We start from the raw sequence: 22,778 nt of genomic DNA on the forward strand, positions 1-22,778 counted from the left end.
ATTATTGAACCCATCTTACTCAGTCTCACCCCATCCCCAAGGAAAGTCCCATTCTACAACAGTGGCATCATGTAATATTTGTCCTTTTGTGACTGGGATATTTCACTCAGCATAATGTTCTCCAGAGTCAACCATTTAAGTCAGGAAGAAGAGAGACTGCATTAGAGACCCATTACACTCCCTCTTAGATCCCATTGGCCAGCGCATGTCACATGACCACTCTGAGCTGCAAGAGAAGCTGGGAAAGATCTCCTGGCATATGGCACAGGGCATCTTCACTAAAATAGAAGGAAGCATGGAAGTAGTGGGCACCTAAGAGTCTGCCACTGAAATGCTAGAAACAAATAGAAGATCGTATTAACGAAATGAGAACTAATTTGGAAAAAAAGTTGCCACTGATTTGATTCTGACTCACAGTGACCCCTATGTACAGAGTAGAATTTTGCTCCACAAAAATTCCAACCTTGTGTGTGACCTCGTGGGAGTAAATCACCAGGCTTTTCTTCCAAGGCACCTCTGGGTGCATTTGAACACCCTCGACCAGGTGACTTGACACAGTGACTGCAGCAATGGGCTCTTGTGTGTCAGGAAGTGTGAGGATGGGGCAGGACAGGATTGGGTTCAGATCTTTTGTTCATAGGGTCACTATCGTACTCAACTCGATGGCACCTAAGAACAACAACAGTCAAACACCTAGCCATTTACACCATTCAGGGACTCTGTTCCATAGTGATACCATTTCTATTCTGGTGGCCTAGTGGCAAGAAGCGGTGCTGCAATCCCAAAGGCACATGGTTCGAGGCCACCAGCTGCTCTGCGGGAGAAGGATGGGCAATCTTCCGTGTGATTAACTGTCTTTGAAAACCTGCTGTAGGCTCAGCTATAGGTTGATTCTGACTCGATGGTACATAGCAACAGTAGCCACCACCACCATGGATTAAGGAAGATCTGGTGGCTTAATAGTAAGGAATTGTGTTGCCAATGCAAAGGTAGGCAGTTCAAATCCACCAGCTGCTTTGCAGGAGAAAGATGGGCAATCTCCTCTGTCTGATTTACTGCCTCTGAAAATCTTCTGGGGGGTTAGCTATGGGTCAGCTCCAACTCGATGGTATACAACAACAACAACAACAACAACAACCATCATGGATTGTGGGATTTCTGACCTAGTGAGTAAGGAGTTGCGTTGCCAACCCAAAGGCAGTTGGTTCACAGGAGAAAGATGGACAATCTCCTTCAGTAAGATTTATAGCCTCTAAAACTGGCTGGAGGAAGGAACAGCTCTGAGTCGGTTTGACTCAACAGCAATGCCTTGACCATGGGCTGGCGCAGTAACTGCAGCAGTGGGTTTAACTACAACAGCGATTATGAGGATGGTGGGGCATCAGGCAGAGTTTCCTGACAGCACAGGGTCGTTATGAATTGGAGTTGAGTCCTCGGCACTCAGTAATGAAACACCTAACCATATAGTGAATGCTCTATGAGTATTGCCAGGACTGGAGTCCGAGCCCCCTCCCGCCCACGTTCACTGCACAGTGGACATGAGACATCCTTATTTTACAGGTTTTCTTCTGGAGATCCAGAAGCAATGTGTGTAAAGCCGAGAAGAGCTATTCTGAGGTTGGCTGTGTCCTCTTGGGAGCGATAGCCAGCATCTCTGGAGCCGCAGGAAGGTGAGTCCACTGGAGGGAGAGGCGTCCTCAGGCACCCTGCCCTCCGTCTGCCCACGACAGGAGGAACAGGTGTCCTTCTGCAGGACCTAATGGAGTCTGCGTTTGGGGAGATCTGATTTGTGTGTCATCAGGAGAAAGCGCATCCGGTGGGAGGATCAAGTCCCTTCTTTTCTTAAGAATTTTCTCCCAATTTGCTTTTCATTGCGTGGAACCTGGGCAAAAAGCAGAGGCCAGTTGTTTCCATAACAATATATAAAGGGCTGCCTAAAAATAACAGCTTCGGTTCAGCCTAGGTCAAAAGGATCAGAACCTCTAAGGGTGAAAGAAGAGTGAGCATGAGTTGTGTTGTTTTTTTTGGGGGGGGAGGGGTGTATGTGTTTTACAGCCAACAGTCAACAGAGATAGATGGTTCTAATCCACTCAGAGGCACTTGGAAGTAAGGCCTCGTGATCAACTTTAAAAAAATCAGCCACTGAAAGCCTAACAGAACACAGACCTACTCTAACTCACAGGGTGTTGCCCACAGCCAAAATCAGCTCAATGAGATTGGCTGGAGATGATTGTAAAATACAGCCAGGGCAAGTGCGGTGCCTGTGAGCTCCTTACCTGCTGTACGCTGGGTTTGTGCGGTTTGCTTCACGGGTGAAACAAAACCCAAGGACAGACTCTTTCAAGTGGGAGGCACAAGGCGAAATCTCATTACGAACAGACACGAGATCTGATCCCGCAGGCAGTTCCGCTTTCCTTCAACCCCAAGGAGACGAAACAATTTAAAAAAAATCAAAAAACCCAAACCCCCAAACCAAAACACCATCCTCAGAATCATCCTGTGACTTGTCAACAAAGATAAGCTGCTTTTTCTCTCTCTGGTGGGACAGTAACTCCTTTCTTTAGTCTTCTGATCCAGCAAGAACGTACAAAATGCTATTTCCATGAATATTCAGTGATTTTGCCCACGCGTTGCCTCTGTCTCCCACCCATGCTGAGAACCAGTGACTGGAGCTGGCACTTAGGAAAATGTAAATCCATCCAGGAGTCAACAAATGAAGCCAGGAAGGGGATGGGGGGCCGCTAAAAAACCAGCAAGAGTCCTACTGCATGCCAGACTCAGACTAAAAGCTTTTAAGGACCTCATCTCATCAAAAGGGTTTATCTCCCCGGATTGGTTTATTTAATCACTGGTCTCCTTGAATTAGGAGCTGTGCCTCTGATGGGACAGCTGTCGATCCTTATCAAAGTGAAGTCATCAGAACACATTTCAGCCAGGGTGGTAAATGGTTCCAAGAGGAGTCAGGAGCCAGTCAGGATCTTGAATGGTAAGAAACCACAGGTTGAAAAGAGCTCCATTGATTTATTTATTTTTAGCCAAAGATTTAGAATGATTATTTTTTTCCTCTGCTGTTGTTGTTTGCTGTCCAGTCAATTGTTGTTGTGAGGTGCCATTGACTACATCTCATAGCGACCCTATGAACGCCAGGTCTGAACCCTTCTCTATCCTGTGCCATCCTCACCATCTCTGTCACACTTAATTGTTGTTGTTGTTGTTGTGTACCATCGAATTTGATCCAGCTGACACAGGAGGAGATTGCCCCTCCTTCTCCAGCGGAGCATCTGGTTGATTTGAACCATGTGCTTTCAGGATCACAGCACAGATTCTTGCCACTAGGCCACTAGAGCTCCCTTTCTCTGCCACACTTGAATCACTGTGTTAGTTCGTCTCAATAAGTCTCATCCCCTCCTTTGCTGACTCTCTAATTATCTGAGCGTGATGTCCTTTTCTTTAGAACTTATCCCTCCTAATAACATATCTAAAGTATGTGAGATGAAGTTTCACTATCTAATGAGCACCCTGGCTGCACCCTCTCCACCATACATTTGTGTGCTGTCTTGGCAATCCGGGAGTATTTGCTACTTTTCTCCAGCACCACAGCTCAAAGACATCTATTATTCTTCTGTCCTCCTCTCATTGTCCAACTCTCAGCTGCATAGAAAGTAATTGAAAATACAATGGCTTGGATCATACCTAGATCTCAATGAGTCTTAATTAGTGTGAACCTCCACTTTCCAAACCTTCAAAGCACGGTTTTGAACGTTCTTTCACTAGACCCAAACCCTAGAGACCCGTCAGGAAGTCTGAGTTGTTCCCGGTCACCCTTTGCTGACTATCTGTGAAGTAACCCTACACTTCCTAGTAGTTTAGGGCCGTGGACCAGTTCTGACCAATGACCAGAGGGAAGCATGTTTGTGTCAGTATAAGTAGTAGAGGATGAGTCAGCCTAGACCCCTGGGTCACTACAAAGATGTCACCTATCCTTAGGGGTCACCAGCTCTTCATAGGGGTCACTGAACATGGCACACGTGAGAGATAAACCTTAGTGATCTCTGAAATAGTGGGATTCTTCATTACTACAGTACCCTGTTGCTGTTGTGTACCAGAGAGTCGGAACCAACCCACAGCTGACCCTCCAGTGGGTTTTCAGAGGCAGTTAATCTCACGGGAGGAGACTGTCCAGCCTTGTCCTGCGGAGAAGTTGGTGGATTCGAACCATGTGCCTTCAGGATTGCAGTGCAGTTTCTTGCCACTAGGCCACTCTAATCTAACTAATTTACTGGGAAGCAAAAGTATCTCCTATGACAACCTTATTTCTCAAGTCCTTCATTTTCTGTGTCAATATATAGACAAGAGAGTAGATGCTCCTCTCTTGGACTATGAACCAAAAAAACTCACAGTGACCCCATTTGCCACAGAGTAGAAACTCCCTGTTCAGTTTTCTTCACAGCAGCCAATCACCAGGTCTTTTCTTCAGTGGTGCCACAGTGGTGTGGGTGAGTTTGAACTGCCAAACTTTAAGTTAGCAGTTGGCACAGAAGCATTATGCCAGCCAGGGCTCTCTTCTTGGTTCCATTAGGTCCTAAATTGTACAGTATCATTAAGGTGGGATCGGACGGCCAGGTGGACATCGATGATTGTGGAGATGCTGTAAGATGGGCTGTGTTTTGTGTCGTTGTGTATATAAAGTCCCTCCTTACAACAGCCTGGGGACCAGTCCTTGGAGAGGGACATCATGCTTGGGAGGGTGGAAGGACAGTGCAGGAAAGGAAGACCCTCTATGAGGTGGATTGATTTAGTGACTGGGGTAATCAGGATGAGTGTATCGTAGACAGTGTGATTGGCACAGAACAGAGCAGGGTTTAGGGCTGTTGTACACAGGGTTGCTATGAGTCACAAGAGACTTGATGGCACATAACAACAACATATATAAAGTCACAGTGAGTTAGAGCCCACTTCATCCTGTCTTCAGTTATTCCTCAGTAACTTCTGAAACTATGCCATCTGGGAGCTGAAAAGTCAAACACTAGCCCATGTGGGTCAGATCGGCACTCTGGTTCAAGCCCAGGAGGCCGTACAGGAGAATGATGTGACAATCTGCGGCTGGAAACAGCACAGCCTTGGAACCGCGATTGAACAGCTGTAATTCATGCTATGGGGCCACTCTAAGCCGGAATCAGCTTGATGACAGTGGCTTTGGTTTTTGGTTTGAGCCTAGTGTCTTGGAGTCCTTCTTCGCATTAGCTATCCCAGGGGGTCTGGCTCAGGGCCCAGACCACTTTACACACCGTTTAATCTGCAGCTCCGTGATAAATGGGCTCATTCGATTCTCAATCATCCAGAATCTTACGAGGGGGTATAACTTCATCCCACTTTACAGATGAAAAAACAGAGGCCCAGCTCCCAGCTCTTCAGTTAGTTCATCGCTGGCCTGCTTGAAGTAGGAACTGTGCCTCTGAAGGGTGAGTGTGGATCCTTATAAAAAACGAAACCATTAGAACACATTTCAACCAGGAGGGGGAAACGATTATGACAAGTCAAGTGACTCAGTAAGCGAGTCCATGCGACTTCAATCTCCAGACCTTTGGAGGTTAGTCATGCATGAAGCGGGGCGCAGGGGGATGGACAAATTGAAGCCCACAGGCAGTAGCTGACGAGTCGTCTGGAAAAGCCACCCCAGGCTGGACAGGGCGAAGCTTTCTCCCCTGAAACCCCGCCTTCCATGCTCCAGGTTCCGTTTTCATTTTCCCGGTGTCCCCGCCCCTTTCCACAGAGCTGACTTCATGTCTTGTGGGCAGACAGGAAAAGGGGGGTGAGAGGTGGCCCCTGGGGCAGTGAGGAAAACCCCTACAGGCTCCAGATGCAAACTGGATGCGCCAGCTCGTTCTTCTTTCTGCGGGAGGCCTTTTCCCCGCACTCCATGGTCCCCCCCCAGAGAAGCAGGGCAAGCCTTGGGGGTGGCGCACTGTGCTGACTGCGTCTGTCTTTGCTTTTACGCAGGGACTCAGCTGGCCGGGCTTCACACAGACACCCCTGTTTACGAACGCTTGGGGACTCACGCGCATCTCCTCACAGCTCATTTTTCTGTATGCCTCCCAGGCATTCTTCTGGATCAGGCCAAGGCCCAAGTCCAGTCCGCTGCCTGTTTCTGTAAATAAAGTCTCATTGGAACAAGGGCCCTGTCCATGGATTCATGTACTGTCTTATGGCAACTTTCACACTGCAGTGACAGAGTTGAGTAGTTGCTGTGGTGACTATGTGACCCGCTAAGTCTGCATATTGACTATGTGATCCTTCCTGGGAGGAGTTTGCTGACCCTACTCTTGCTTCAACACTCAAAGTGTATCCCGGTTACATGTGGGTGTATCACCAACAACTCTGAAACCAGGAGAGTGAGCTTTGTCTTACATCCTATGGGCACACTAACAAGAAGGGCCAGTTCCTGGAGCAGAACATCTTACTTGGTAAACCAGAGGTTCAACAGAAGAAGGAAGATCCTCCAGCAAGACTTATTGGCACTCACAAGCCAGCAAGTCCAGGGTTGCATCTGTTTGTTGAAACAGCTCAATCGATATTCCGTCAATTCTTGCTGCTTTGTTTTTTTTCACCAGTGCAGCAAAGATTTCCTTATTCAGAACTTGGCTTTTGATCACATGCTATTTCCTAAAATGACTGAGCACTGACCAGTTCTTTTTGGCAGAATGACTCTCTATATTCCTTCCAACTTCTACTGGTGCTTCCTGTGTCTTTGAATATTTGACTCACAGGCTCCTTCTGTACTGCAACTCAAGGCTTCAAATTTCTTTTTCCTATAATCCTTTCAGCTTGAGAAATGCCAAACATGTTCATCACTTTTGGTTTTCGAAGTCTTTGCACATTTCATCATAACACAACACTTTTCATTGTCTTCTCAAGGCATCCTTTGCAATTTTCTATTCAGTTCTCTTATTGTTTCTTTTGTTTAAGCTTCTTTTCACTCTAAAACAAGTTTGAAGTCTTTTCTGACATCCATTTTGGGCTTTTCTTTCTTTCCTATTTTTTAAAAAATTTTTTGTTTTGTGTAGTTTTTTCCTTCTTTCCCTCCTCCCTCCCTCCCTCCCTCCCTCCTTCTCTTCCCTCCTTCCTTCCTTTCTTCCTTCTTCTTTCCTTCCTCCCTCCCTCCCTTCCTTCTCTCCCTCCTTCCTTCCTTCCTTTCTTTCCTATCTTTTGAAATACGTTTGCTTTCTTCTTAGATGATGTCCTCCCACAATTCATTTGGTTTTTAATTATTAGACTTTAATGCATCAAATAAATTCTTGATTTGTTGCTGTTGTTGTATACTATAGTCAGAACTGACCCATAGCTGACCCTCTGGTGGGTTTTCAAAAGCTGTTGATAGCACAGAAGGAGATTACCCATCATTCTCCTGTAGAGCGGCTGGTGGCCTTGAACCAAATGCTGTCAGGATTGCAGCACAGATTCTTGCCAGTACAATCTCTAAATTCAGGTGAGATCTATTCAAGGCCACATTTTGGCTCTTGTGGAATTGTTTTCCTTTTCTTCAGCTTCAGCATGAATTCAGAAAAGGATGTGGAACAAAGGATAGTGTTGCTAAGTGATATCAGATGCATCTTAGCTAAAGGAGAGAATTCCAGAAAGATATGTGCCTGTGTTTTATCTGCTATGTGAATGTATCCAACTGTGTGAATCATAGCAAGCCATAGACAGTATTACAGTGAATGAGAATTCCAGAACACTGAAGTGTGTTTCTTGAACAAGACCACTGTCCACTGACTAAGAAGTAGTGGTTCAAATAAGAGGATACTACATAGTTTAAATTTGGGAACAGTGTGTATCAGCATTGTATCCCTTCACTGTACCTATTCACCCTATATGCAGAGCAGATAATCCAAGAATCTGGCACTATACAAAGAAGAATGTGGCATCAGGATTGGAAGAAGAAATATCAACAGATTATGACATACAAATGACATAGATCTTGCTTACTGAAAGTGAAGAGGCCTTGCAGTCTTGGATGAAGCTCAAAGTCTTCATTGTGGATTCAACCTCAACACCCCCCCCAAAAAAAAAAATCCTCACATCTGGACCAATAAACAACATCACCAAAAAAAACAAATGAGGAAAAGATTAAAGCTGTCCATGATTTAATTTTACTTGGATCTGTAGTCAACACTCATGGAAGCAGCAGTCAAGAAATCAAGTGATGTACTGCACTGAGCAAATCCTCTGTAAAGGAGCTCTACAATCTTAAAGAGTAAGGATGTCACTTCAAAGATTAAGGTGCACCTGCCCCAAGCTAGGGTAATGTTGGATTCTCTATATTTATGCCAAAGTTGGACAATGAATACAGAAGTTCAAAGAAGCATTAATGTCTTTGAATTGTGATGCTGGTGAAGACTATTGAATATCATGGACTTAGAAGAAATGGAGCCAGAATCCTCCTTAGAATCAAAGATGGTGGGCCTGGGCCTTAGCTACTTTGATCATGTTACACAGAGTCCTTGAAGAAGGGCATCCTGCTTGGTAAGCTAGAGGGTTGATCCAAGAAGGAAGGGCCACAAGGAGATAGATTGATATAGTGCCTGCGGCAACAGAGATTGTGAGGAGGGGGCAGAGGTTCTTTCTTTTTTTCTTTCTAAAAAAATGCTTTTGTTTTATATTGGTTCACATACAAAACTCGTCGTATACATTGTGTTTCATTCATATGCACCATGGTTCACACATTCTTTCATTCAAATTGTGTTTTGTATAATCATTTCTATATACTGTGGGGTTTTTGTTTTGTTTTAATTCATTTTAATGACAATTTACAGAGACTTAGGGTTTCCAGTCTTTCATTGTTGCACCTTTCTCCCTGCAACCCCCTCCCCCAATTCACTCTTCTCCTTGAAAAGTAAAACTCTTTCATTATTAGGCAATCCCTCCCGCTAAGTCCACTCCACTGTGCAGCCTTCATTTGGAACTCCTGTAAACAATAATACCCAATCATATAACCCTTTTGAACAGTTCTCTCCCTCATCTGTTTCAATGCAGTATACATCATTCCTCTCCTCCTTCTCTGTCTTCCCTCAACCCTGATGTCAGTCCCATTTTACAACAGTGGCCCTATGCAGTGTTTGTCCTTTTGTGACTGAGCTATTTCACTCAGCTATGTCCTCCAGGGTGACCCAGTCTGAATAGTATTTCATGAGTTCCTTGTTTTTCAGTGCTGCATAGTATTCCATTGTGTGAATATATACCAGAGCTTTTCTATCCATTCATTTGTTGATGGGCACTTGAGTTGTTTCTAGCTCTTTGCTATTGTGAACAAAGCCTCGATACACATGGGTGTGCAGGGGCAGGGGTTCTTAAGGTGGGATCACAATAGAGTCACCTTCCTGGAGCTGTTGGTTTGGGAGACAGGTTGGGGTGGTGGATGCCCCTTGAGTGCCAAGAGTCAAGCTACTAGTCAGATGCTCATCTGTAAGCTGAAAAGACTGGCACATTGAGCATACCTGGGGGTGCCTTTGAAGACAGGCCTGCTGATCTGCTTTTGAACAGCCAAAGGGATGCAACCCCGACACACATCTCTCGTGATTTCACACGACACGGTTTCCTGCTGTTTTGTTTGAGCCTCTGCTTCTTGATCCTCATGCTCTGCCAGCTCTTCCCGAGCACAGTTACATGTTCTGCAGCTCCCATTCTGTGCAACGCTGCCCATTTTCTACAGTAACTGGGAACCGTGTGGAGCACAGTTCTACGTTGTGCGTATGTGCTCGTCGTGAATCAGAATTGGCTCAAGGACAACTAACAACGCAACAGAGCTTCGGGCCAAAGCTGCCCCATGAGCCTTCAGGCGTGAGAGAGGCTCTTCTAAGAAAGCCCTTGCACACAGCGCCCTTGCCCTTCCCGCTAGGACAAAGGTGTCAGTTCCCATGACATCATCTCTCTCTGTCTTGAGACAGAGACATTGGGAACAATGGCAGGAAGCGGACTTCTAAGTTGGAATCTTGTCATCAGCCTCCTAGAACAGACTTGGCCTGGAGATGGGCCCTGTGCACGACTAAGACCCGTGGAGGGACATGCCGAGTGACAGTGATGATGATGTCAAGGCACCCCTGACACCTTACTCAGTAGGGGTTCTTCAAGCGTCCTGGGCGCCCAGTTGTCAGGTACCATCAGGCCTGTGTTTGTACCTACGTACAAGTTCAATGCAGGGTGTCAGCAGGGTTGCGTTTTGGTGGCGTTGTTTTTGTAAATTTTTTTTTCTACACCAAATGTTTTTCTTTTAATGAACATTTACAGAGACTTTGAATTTCTATTCATTCATTGTTGCATTTTTCTCCTTGCCCCACCCCCCAGTTCACTCTTCTCTTTGAAAAGTAAAAGAAAAATTCTTTTATTGGTATACAGTCCCTCTCCCCAAGTCCACTCCACTATGCAGCCTTCATTCTGGACTCCTGTCATGACCATAATACCCAATCATATACAGCCTTTAAACAGTTCTCTCCCTCATCTCTTTCAATGCAGTATAATTTAGCCACTCTTTTTCAGTCTTACTCCAACCCTGATGTCAGTCCCATTCTAAGGGCTGTGTTTTTGAAGGAAAAAAAATGCCTGGTGATGATGCTTTCCTGTTTTTAACAGCTCTTGGCTTGAAGTCACATCACAGTTCCATCTCTAACTCAGTCATCCTGTGGCTTCTGCCTTCTCGTCTTCCCCTGTGTCTCTTCTGCTTTGTAAAGACATCACACAGGCTTGGCTCGGACCCATATTCCTATAAAAAACACTAACCAGTTGCCATCAAAATTCATTGCTCTTGAGTTGGAACCAATTCATAGCTGACCCTCCACTGAGTTTTGCAGCCTATAAAGTCACAAAGGGAAGATTGCCCATCTTTCTTCCTTGATCCTGCTGGTGGATTTGAATCAGCAGAAAAGCACAGCCTTTGCATCAGCCCTACAGACTGCGCCACCTCAGCTCCTCAGCTGTCATCAACTGCATGGCAGTTCTGTGCATGTCAGAGCAGAACTGTTGCTCCTGACGGTTTTCCTTGGTGGCTAGTCATTTGGAACTTGATCTCCAGGCCTTTCTCCCGAGGTGCCACTACCCTGCCACATGGACTCCAGTCTGTAGCCTGTGTTAGCAGCTGAGCATGTGAACAGTTGGCAACATCCTGGGATTCTCAAGTCCAGGAAATCCTTATTAATCCTCAGAAGCTGTACTGCAATCCCAAAGGCATGTGGTTCAAATCCACCAGCTGCTCTGTAGGAGAAGGATGGGCAATCTCGTCCCATGCAATTAACTGCCTCTAAAAACCCACTAGTGGGTTAGGTATGGGTTGGTTCTACTCAACTTTATACAACAACAACAACAACAATATATCCATCCACCATGGTAAGCAGCTTCTCTGCCAACCCAAAGGCATATGGTTCCAACCCACTCTCTGGGAGAAAGATGGGCAATCCCCTCCTGTGAGATTTACTACCTTTGAGGATCTACAGGAGGGTCAGCTATGGGTCGGTTCTGACACTACAGCACATAACAACATCCTGGTATTTACTGGCCTGCCCTGTGGGTACCTGAGCTGCTGACACGCTTGCTCTAAGCTTATGAGCAACCAGAGCAATAATGGAGCTTCTTTATCAGGCTTTCTGGATGGGGGTGAGTTTGAAGGATTAGATGAGTTAGTGAATGTGCCTTTCTTAGCAAAAGGATACGAGTCTTAGCAATGAGAGCCACTGCTATTGCATTAGCAGCATCAGGAAGCAATTTTGATTTTTTTTTGATGAATGGTCCAAGCCAGAAGAGAAAACATTGCTGCTCAGAGGTTAGCGGGAGTTTCAGGGTGTGAGAGTGTGTGTGTGTGTGTGGTCCAGAGGGGGCGCCCTGCAGTTCTCCTGGACCTGGGGCGGGGGTTTCTTTGCTCTCCTTTGCATCTTATGAAAGATGCTGCTGCCTTCAATCCCTTCAGTTAAGTAGCTTCCTAGGTAAGGAGAGCTCTGGTAGCGTAGTCTGTAGAGAGTTGCGGTGCTAACCCAAAGGCAGCATCTCTCCTGTGGTTCGAATCCACCAGTGACTCCATCGGAGAAAGATGAGCAATCTTCTCCCCTGCAATTTACTTGGAAATGCCCTAGGCCGTCAGGTACGAGCAGGTTCCAACTCCAGGAGCCATCCTTGGCTTCCTCCCACCAGGCTTTCCCCATTGGTCAATCTGGCTGTCTATCAGTCCTGGTTGGGTTGGGCCTCAGATTGGCATGTGAGTGGGTATCAGGCCCCAGCCCACAGGAAATGGGGAGACGTGATTTCCCCCCTCCGCCCTGCACTTTTCCTAGGCTAGTGTCCCCCACTCCAGGGAATCTTAAATGGTGTGCTTCTAAAAGGTCACAGTCTCGAAAACCATGTGGGCCAGCTCTGTTCACATGGGGGTCACCAGGAGTCAGAATAATCACCTTGCAACGAACACATCTGTCATCACAAGAGGCTCCTTATCTACATCTGTCATTACAAAGCCACTCACCTCACTTCTTCCTCTGTGTCTAGTCTTCCCCCCCCCCTTTCTGTGTGCTGTTGAATCAGATCTGACTGGCACAGGAAGTGATTGCCCCTCCTTCTCCAGTGGAGCATCTGGTGGATTCGAACCGTGCACCTTTGGGATTGCAGCACAGCTTCTTGCCGTATGGCCCCCTGAGCTCCCTCTGTGTCATTCTTGATGAAGACAGCACACAGGGTGGACCTGGACGTGCCCTGTTTCGTAGGGACAAATCCAGCCAGGTTCCTTGTGTGGCCATGCTACCCTCTCACCTCCTCAACATCTGCAGCCAGGACAGACCACCCACATGCGGGACACGCGAGGGGTGCTGCGGGGGAAGTGCTCACCTTGGGGGCAGCCCTTAGTCAAGGGAGGTAGTGAGGATGTTCCCCAGCTCCCTGCGTCCCCCGTGGCTCTTTGCCGAGACGCCAGCTTTGTACTCAGGCTCCCAGAGTTCCCTGGGCTTGATCGCAGGGGCGTACAGTAGCAACATGGCTGGTAATACACCATTCGTGGCTGCTTCCCTGTCTCTGATCTGCATTTCTTCCTCTTGCAATGCTTCCTTGCAATTCCAGGATCACTTGGAATTTACATCCCAAGCCCTGTCTTAAGGTTGGCTCCTAAACTAAATCAGGAAGCACTGTCCGTGTTCCCACTGGAGGCCAGACCACGGGCGGGTCCTTCCGCTGCCCATCTCCACCGTTGTTGTTGTTAGGAGTCATCAAGTCACAGTTGACTCCTAGCATCCCTATGAACAACAAATCTGAACCCTGTCCTATCCTGTGCCAGCCTCACAATCTATGACGCCCTTTGCTGCAGTCACTGAGTCCGTTCATCTTGCCGAGGGTTTGTTCTCTTTTGCCGAACCTTTACCTTTCCAAGCGTGATGTCCCTTTCCAAGGACTGGCTCCTCCTGACAACATGTCCAAAGCATGTGAGACAAAGTTTCGCCGTTCTTGCCTCTAAGGAGCCCACGCTGGCTGCATGTTCTCCAAGACAAATCTGTTTGTTCTTTTGGCAGTCCATGAGATATTCAATACTCTTCTCCAAGACCCCAACTCAAAGGCCTTGATTCTTCTCCTGTCATCTTTATATATTGTCCCGCTCTCAGATGCATTGCAGGTGCTTAGAAAGACCATGGCTTGACTAACATACACCTTAGTCTTTAAAGTGACATCATTGCTCTTCAGGACTTTAGGGCGGTCCCTGACAGCAAACTTTGCCAATGCAATACATTTCCTGATTTCCTGACTAATTTAAATCTTTTCTCCATCTGTTGTGGTGCCTGTTGATCTGTCTTCATTGGGAGTATCTAAAGGTCCCTCTCCCATCCCAAGCATGCTCAGAAACTGAGACTGAGGATCAGTCACTCATGGAAGTGAGACCTTCGGGATGAGGAAGCCAAGGGGTGAAAGATGCGGGTTAAGGGGATGCTCTTTAACTCCATGATTTAGATAAACAGAATAATGTGTTTCCGGTTGCATCCATGTTATCGTTGTTATGTGCTGTTGTGTCAGAGCTGACTCCTAGCTGACACTCCAGAAGGTTTCTGAGGCTGGAAATTGCGAGGGAGAGAGATTGTCTGTCTTTCTCCCGCAGACTTTCTGATGGATTTGAACCACCAGAGAAGCAAGTTTGGGCTTTGGGTTAACAGCTCTCAACTTCTGGTGAACTACACCACCAGAGCTATTATGCTGACTTCTGACATCAAAGGCATTGGAATGCTTGTTTCTTTAAATACAGGGGCTCTTGTTGGTGCGCATAACTGAATTCTTTTGCTCAGCACGATTTACCTGAAGGGTGTGGTGCAGTAATCTTTGTTTGACCTCACTGTGGTTTGCAGCATGATGTGATTATCGTTGCAGAGAAGACGCTCAGCCTTGCAAAGGGACAGGTTCTTTCCTCCCACTAGCTGGGATGATGATGACCAAGTGGAGACCAGTACTTTTCATACAAGCAAAGCAGTTATTAAAAAGCTCTGAAAGGGGCAAAAGGCAACACACATCTCAGCACCTCCTGGAGTTAAATCCCTATTTCCATAAGATTATAAAGGGATTTAAGTGGCCAGGGCCTTCATGTTCATAAAACAATTTGGGGGATTCTAAGAAATGGGTTCACATAAGTGGGACTATGATAACTGAATTGGCATGCAGCTATGGACTCTAGTGGGTCAGTAAGTATGAAGATGGCATAGGATTGGACGGGGTTCAGATTAATTGTTCCTAGGGTTGTTATGAGTTGTACTCAACTCAATGGCACCTAACAATAACAAATCCTTCAACGTGGGCTCTGCCACAGAAGCTTCTATGCTAAGAAACATAACATTTCAGGACTGGTCCCGCCTCACAATATGCCCAAAGTATGTCAGATAAAGCTTCAGAATCCTTGTCTCCAAGGAGCACCCTCCCTGGTTTTACCCTCTCTAGGACACATCTGTTTGTTCAATAACAATCACCATGGTATATTCAACACTCTTCTCCAGCACTACAGCTCAAAGGCATCAAGTCTCCTTCTATCATCCCTAGTCATTGCCCAGCTTTCTGATGCATAGCAAGTAATTGCAAAGACCATGACCCGGATCAGGTGCACCTTAGTCTCCAGATGGACATCATTGCTCTTCAGTACTCTGGAGAGGTCCCTGACAGAAGATTTTCCCAGTGCAATTCATCTTTTTATTTCCTAGCTGCTGGTACCAAGAGTGTTGACTGTGGAGCCGAGCAAACTAAAGCTGTAAACAATTTCAATCTCTTCCCTGTCTATTATGATTCTTCAAATCAGCCTAGTGGTGAGAATCTTTGTCGTCTTGATGTTGTTACTTATTGTTGTTGTTGTTATGTGCCGTCAAGTCGTTTGCGACTCATAGCGACCCTATGTACAACAGCCCTAAACCGTGCTCTGTTACTTATTAGACTATGGAAATTATTTTTTTTACTTTGCACATATAGGAGAAATATGAATCAAGGGTCTTATTTTGTCAGATTTACATGTAGCCATTACAATAACACTACTGGCAATATTTTATGAAAAGAATAACAGTTTCCTCTGGTTCAAATCTTCCCCTAGAAAGTCAGTTTGTTTTAAATAGTTTGGCTTGAGTTGTGAGCAGGATTTCTATGAATTCTCCAGAAAATTGGTTGACATTTTTTCAGGAGAAAAACAGGATTTGGGAAAGGTATGTGGGGCTAGGCACCTGTTGGTACAGAAACAAAAACCAAAAAAATGCCCATCGGCCAACTTAATTCTTTATGTGGAAGCTTACTTAATCCTCTGGACCCAATCCTACGTCAGTTATGACTCAGTCTATCCTTTCCACTCATTGGGTATTTTCCACTTTGGGGTATTCTTGCTATTGTCTTTTTCTTGCATACATACATTTTCTGTTGGGTGTTTGGGAGGTCATTGTTGGTTCTCCACACTGGGAGTGATTTTGCCCCCAGGGGACATTTGGCAGTGTCTGGAGACATTTTTATGGTCACAGCTAGGGTGGAGGGCTGCTACTGGCATCTGGTGTGTGGACACCAGGGATGCTGTTAAACACCATACAATGTCCGGTCGGGACCTCACAACAGAGCACGTTGTTGTTGTTGTTGTTGTTGTTAGGTGCCGTCCAGTCAGCTACGACTCACAGTGACCCCATGAACTCCAGATCTGAACCTTGTCTTCTGCCTGTCTGTTCACAGTCATTCTCAAGCTCATTGCTGCGGACACTGTGTCAATTCTTCTCCTTGAGGGGCTTCCTCTCTTTCACCCCTTCACCTTTCCCACAGAGTAGCTTTTCCCAAGGCCTGGCCCAAAGTATGTGAGATTAGGTTTCGTCATCCTTGTCTCTGAGGAGGACCCTGGTTGCACTTCCTCCAAGACAGATTGAGTTGCTCTTTTTTTTCTTTCTTTTTCTTTTTTTATTCATCCATTGTTGCACTTTTCTCCCCTCCCAACCCTCTCCACTACCCTCTTGGAAAAGGAAAAGAAAAATTCTTTCATTGTTTTACAATCCTTCCCCCCAGGTCCACTCCACTCTGCAGCCTTCACTCTGGACTCCTGTCATGACAAAAATACCTAATCACATTTCCCTTTTAAACAGTTTATCCCTCATCTGGAGACAGGATGAAAGGCAACCAAGCATCGAGGACTCTCCTTCATAGGGTCGCTATGAGTCACCTGCAAATCGACTGGCACTAAACAACAACAACAACAACAACAACATCCCTCATGTGTTTCAATGCAGTGTACTTTATTGATCCCATCTTTCTCAGTCTCCCCCCGGTCTGTCTTATTCATTGTCCAACTTTCAGATGCATAGGAAGCAAATGAAAATTCCACGGCTTGAATCAGGCACACCCTAGTCTTTAAGTTGACATCTTTGCTCCTTAGCCCCAAATGCCTGATGGGGCGAAACCCTGGTGTATGGTCAGCTATCAAGGATACTCTGATTCTTCCCCGTGTCTTTGCCCTTTAGGGCTTATATCTTTTTCTGTAATATAGATTATCATTTTACCAGGCCCCACTGATTAACTTGATACTGTACTTGTAGTTATGAATGAATGACTCAAGTGTGTGAGGATTTTCAAAGCCCAGGATTTCCATAGCAGATCACCAGGCCTGACTTCTGAGGCACCTCTGAGTGGACTAAAACATCCAGGCTTTCATTTAGCAGCAGCTGAGAGCACTGATCATTCCTAAGACCCAGGAACGGAAACCTGTGGAACCTCTAACTGAAGCCGGAGAGGGTTTGAGGGCATTTGGACACACCCCCGCCCCTTTTCTCTCTCACACTGTTGCTCTTTCTGGAGACCCCAGACAAGACGAACAGGACTGAAATTTAATTTAAATGTAAATTTTCTCCCCCTCCACCCTCTGCATGTTTAACATCTCACTGGCTTACAGAAATAGCTCCTGTCATTTGGCCTCTGCAACGATTCACATCTTGTGTATGTGGACGCTTGATCGGGAAAGATAAACAGGAAATCCCTTCTGGCCTGGGAAAACGTGGCAGCATCTGTTTCTCAGAGGGTGGACTCTCCAGAAGGTCAAGTGTCTGCCTGGAGGAGGGGCCTGAGGACTCAGAGTTGGCTTCTACCTCTGAGCCATCAGCTGGGGAGTTGGGGGGGTGGGAGGTGGCCCTGCCTCTTCTCTCAAATTGGAATTCCTTTATTGGAATAAATTCTGCTTTGAAATGTAGTCTCTGGCATCTTGATGCCTTTTGTCTCTGTTTAAAAATGTAAAAATTTGAGTACTGGGTATAAAACGCACTTAAAAAAATTATCATCATTCAGTCACTCGTAGACATTTCATTTTATAGCATGGATTGTTGTTTGTTGTTATCGTTAGGTATGGCCAAGGAAGGACTCATCACCGAGCCTCCAGCAGGTTTTCAGAGGCAGTAGTAAATCTCTTGGGAGGAGACTGCCCATCTTTCTCCTACATATAATGGTATTTCTTCTGCATAACATTAATTACAATTGACAACGTCCTCTTGAAACCTTGCTGTACTTTTCTTTTCCCTTTACTCAAATTCATTTAAGGTCACTGGATAGTGTTAGCAGTTCGTGATTGGCTGGTAGCCTAAAGGTGGGAAGTTCACACCATGCAAGGAAGACCTGGTGACCCACTTCTGGAAAGATTACAGCCAAGTTATCCCTGTGCAGCTCAGCCGTACTCGACAGTCCTTGGGGTCACCATGAGCTGGGTATTGACTGAGGGGCAAAACCCGGCGGAAGCTCCCTGTGAGCTGGCATTCACTTCATGACAGTGGAATTACTTTTCAAGCACTTGGATTCATGATGACTTAAAAAAAATGCAACATGAGCAATCACATCAATAGAATAGAAATTTTAAAATACAAATTGCATTAAAGCAAAGCTGTTGTTTCTTATATGCTCTCGAGTCAGAACTCATGGCTGACCCTCCAGCAGGTTTTTGGAGACTGTGAGTCGCACTAGAGACTGTCCACTTTTCTTTTTCAGAACAGCTGGTGGATTTGAACCAAGTACCTTTGGGTTGGCAGCACAATTCCTTATCTCCAGGTCACTAGAGCTCCGGTAAAGGAAGATGAAACCTAGATTAATTTTATTTCTGATCACAGAATGAAATTTAGCTCCAAGCTTTCTGGCAGCCAAAGCCAAAAAGGAGACATTGAACATCACATAATTTCTTGTTTACTGATCAAAGGAATATGAGCATCTTTTGATGAGATCATTATTTGCATGATCCCAAGTACTTAAAGGAGGAGGAGGTGAACAATGTGTACAGGAGCCATTGATTGGTTTCAGTAGCAAAGTATCCTATATGGAGTTGTTGTTGCTGTTATGTGCTGTCGAATCACCTGTGACTCATAGTGATCCTATATGTACCACAGCCCTAAACCCTGCTCTATCCTGTGCCAATCTTATTATCTCCAACACACCTACCCCATTACCCCAGTCACTGAATCAATCCACCTCATAGAGGGCCTTCCTCTCCTGCGCTGTCCCTCCATCCTCCCAAGCATGATGTCCCTCTCCAAGGACTGGTCCCTCCCTGCAACATGTCCAAAGTATGTCCAGACTAAGCTTCAGAATCCTTACCTCCAAGGAGCAGCCTGGCTTCACCCTCTCCAGGATGAACTAGCAGTCCGTTGTATGTTCAATACTCTTCTCCAGAACCACAGCTCAAAGGCATCAATTCTCCTTCTATCCTCCCTAGTCATTGTCCAGCTTTCTGATGCATAGCAAGTGATCAAAGCCCTTGCTTCTAAGGAGCACTCTGGATGTATTTCTTCTAGCACTGATTTCTTTCTTTTTCTGGCTCCAATATCCTTGGCCAACACACGAGACATTATGTTCTATCATGTGTGTTATGTGCCGTCACGTCGGAACTAACTCTGGTGATTCCTCCAGAGGGTTTTTAGAGGCAATAAATGGCACAGAAAGAGATTGTCCATCTTTCTCCCAGCTGGTGGATTCGAACTATATGCCTCTGGGTTGAAAGCTCAACTCCTTACCACTAGGCCACCAGAACTCAGGAGAAGCTGTCATTGTTCTTAAGGCTATTAAGTTGATTACAACTCATAGTAACTCTATCAACAATGGCTATCTGAATGCTGCCTTATCCTGAGCCAACCTCGCTCTCTCTGACACACCTGAGCCATTGCCACACTCACTGTGTCAATCCATCTCCTCCAGGGTCTGTCTCTCCTGCGCTGACCATCTACCCTTCAAGCATGATGTCCTTCTTCAAGGACTGGTCCTCCCCATCTCCAACAACGTGCCCAAAGTATGTGAGACAGAGCTTCAAAATCCTTGCCTCCAAGGTAATGTGTCTAGTTCCTAAGTGCCAGTGTAAAGGACCTTGAAGGTGCAATGAGTAATGTGTTGGAAAGCGGACAAAAAGGCTGCCAGTTTGAAGCCACCATGCTCCACAGGAGAAAGATAGGCAGTCTCCTCCTGTAATGATTTACAGGCTTGAAAACCCAATGGGGAGTTTGCCATAAGTCAGAACCGAGGCTGTAAATCACTGGTTCTAAAAGTGTCAGACTGGAAATACCCACTTATCTGTGCCAAGAAATTTGGAAGACGGCTATCTGGCCAACTACATATTTACCCATTCCAAAACTAGGCTACCCAATAGAGTGTGAAAATTATTAAAAAATATTATTAAAATGACTTGAAAGTAAAAAAATTTTTTAACTGTTATAAAAATGTTTATTGTTTACCAAAACCAGCGGACCTCTTATCAAATGCTGCTTGGTAACAAAATCTTATCACAGTTTTAATAAAAAAAAGAAAAGAAAAAGAAATAAGCTAACTATTTGTCTCATCATTGTCATTAGTTAGACTTTCTGCAAGGTCACTTAATCCAGACTTATTTAATGAACTAATGAGATTCTCTGGTGTTGCGTGGATTCCCTCTTGATCTTGCCAGGCAACTAGGAGCTGCTTAGCTCTCAGCTTCATGTCTTCACTGTCACCCTCAATCTGCTGTATTTCAGAGTCTTTCATTTCCAAGTAGGGAGCCAGAACTTTCCACTGTTCACCCAACTTGTTGGCAAATACTTCTATCTGCTCCCCAGTTACGGGTTTATCTCGCCGAACATCAGGACTTTCATTTTCCTTCAGTAAAGCATCATTATCTTCTTCATCTTCATCTTCACCTGTTTTTATTTCTTCAGAGGGAGGTGGTAATTCCTTGGCAAGCTTTCTTACCATGTTTTCAAGATACTCTGGCAAACTTCTAAACTGCTCGTTGGTTGGCTGGAAGAAGTGAGGGCTTCTCCGGGCTAAGAGTCTCAGGGCTTGCCAACCATAATTTGAATTGTTCACAACCTTATATTCACTTTCAACCATGTTTTCAGGATCTGCCTGTTCAATGGCCTCTTCAAAGAACTCCTCCAGAGTTGGCATGTATTCCCTTGTTTCTGATTTACATGCTTCCATATTATCAGGACAGAGATTCCAAAGCCTTGTTAGCTCCTCATTTCCCATCAGAATTTTTTTGTTGGGTCCTTTCCCCAGGAAGTCCTCTGGTGCTGCTCTCTTCCGTACAACATGTGTAGGCTTGGAATCAGATGTTCTTTCTTTCACAAAACTGGGGCAACCTTCATTTTTCCATGAATTCCAGTTTTCTTCAGTGTTTAATATGTGCTCTACCATCTTTGAAAATCTTTCTCCATCGGGAGGGTTTTCAGATAGTAGTTGGTAGACTGATTTTGTAGTCTCTTCAATCCAAAGTGACTGCTCATCAGTTAAGACATAGTTTGACCTTTTGAATTTGACCTGTCCCTTGAGATATTGGAATAAAATGAGATACTGCAACAGGATGTGTCGATGAAAGTTACTGTCACTCAGCTGTAAATCCATCAGCTTTTCACTTGTTAAAAATTTTGCAAAATGACATGCTCTCCTCCAGTTTTTAATTCTTCCATTTTTTCCCTTGAGGCCTGAGTATCATCTAATTTGTAACTTTTAAAAACAGCTAGAACTTCTTCAGAATACTTGAGAAAAGTTTTCCATGAAACCTTCTCATAGCATTGCACAAGGTTCCTAAAGTAATCCTGAAGTGACCAGAATTTTCGATACAAGTTGTAATCAATTGGAACGGAGCAAGTTGTTGGAGCTTCTTCATCTCCCATCTTCCCTTCTTCTACGTCCATTCCCTCTTCTCTATCCTCAGTATGCTTCTGACCCAGAGTGCTCTCCTGCTCACTGGTATTGAAAACAGTGACATTTTCCAGATTAAACTGACTTTGCAAGTTAAGACCTGATTTTTCAGATAAAGGGAAAAGTCTGGCCAAAAAGAGTTGAATTCGCCCACAGAAGACTGTATTCTGAGATTTGGATAATCTTCTGAGGAGATCATTGCACATACGTAGTAAATAATTTTTTCCCCGCAGAATAGAAAGTATTTGATTTCCAAGTAGCAACATTTTTTCCACAAAAGTGAATACTGTGTCACATTGTTTCCCGCAGAATAGAAAGTATTTGATTTCCAAGTAGCAACATTTTTTCCACAAAAGTGAATATTGTGTCACATTGATCCAAAGAAGACAATCCAACACATCTCCCAACAACACAAAAGGTGTGGATGCGGTACAAATACCTTCAGTTACTCCCCCAATAGCAAGTGAAATAATAGCTAAAACGTTTTCACACGATGAATGGTTTATCATTTCAGAAAGTCTTCATGGTTGCTTCCTTCGTTAAGTATCCAATACCCAACTTCTTAGGCAAAGTTTCTTTATCATCCACATAAAGCTTTAGCATAATTTCTTCTTCTAGAACACCTCTGAAAGCTTGATCAAGAGTGCACTTTTTTTCATTTTCATTTCCAGGTAACTGGCTAAAGGTACTTAACAATGGTTTGGTATTTTTATTGTTCAAGGCTTCTCTGGTAGACTTTGTAAACCGTGTCCGCGCTTCAGGCAAACTGAAGAGCGGCGACATCGGAGATATCTTCTCGGCGGCGCATTGAAAGTAAAATCTTGTTGAAGATAATGAAACAATGATTGTAGCAGTACATCAGTAGGACATTACCTGGGTTTCAAGCTGGATTCACTGAATTGACAAAAAAAAATCACAGAATTAGCAGTTGGGAAATCAATAATAAATCTGTTTAAAATTTATTTAGGGAAAATCTGCTGTAAAATGTTAAATATAAAACAAACAAAAAAGCAAAGATGTAAGAATGAATGGAAACCCAGAAAGATGTGGTAAATAATGTATACTGCTTTGAAACAGATGAGGGAGAAAACTGTTTAAAAGGGAGATGTTATTAGGTATTATTGTCATGACAG

At 44.9% G+C, this 22,778-nt stretch overlaps 1 pseudogene; it reads right to left on the bottom strand.

The window, feature by feature from the left end:
- Positions 1-20,289: 20,289 nt before the first annotated feature.
- The window catches only part of LOC102867321, a 30,646-nt pseudogene continuing 28,157 nt past the window's right edge, over positions 20,290-22,778 (bottom strand).

This window comes from Elephantulus edwardii, unplaced genomic scaffold (genome assembly GCF_000299155.1).
Source record: "Elephantulus edwardii isolate Elephantulus edwardi_28Jun2011 unplaced genomic scaffold, EleEdw1.0 scaffold00117, whole genome shotgun sequence".
Classification (NCBI taxonomy): Eukaryota; Metazoa; Chordata; class Mammalia; order Macroscelidea; family Macroscelididae; genus Elephantulus; species Elephantulus edwardii.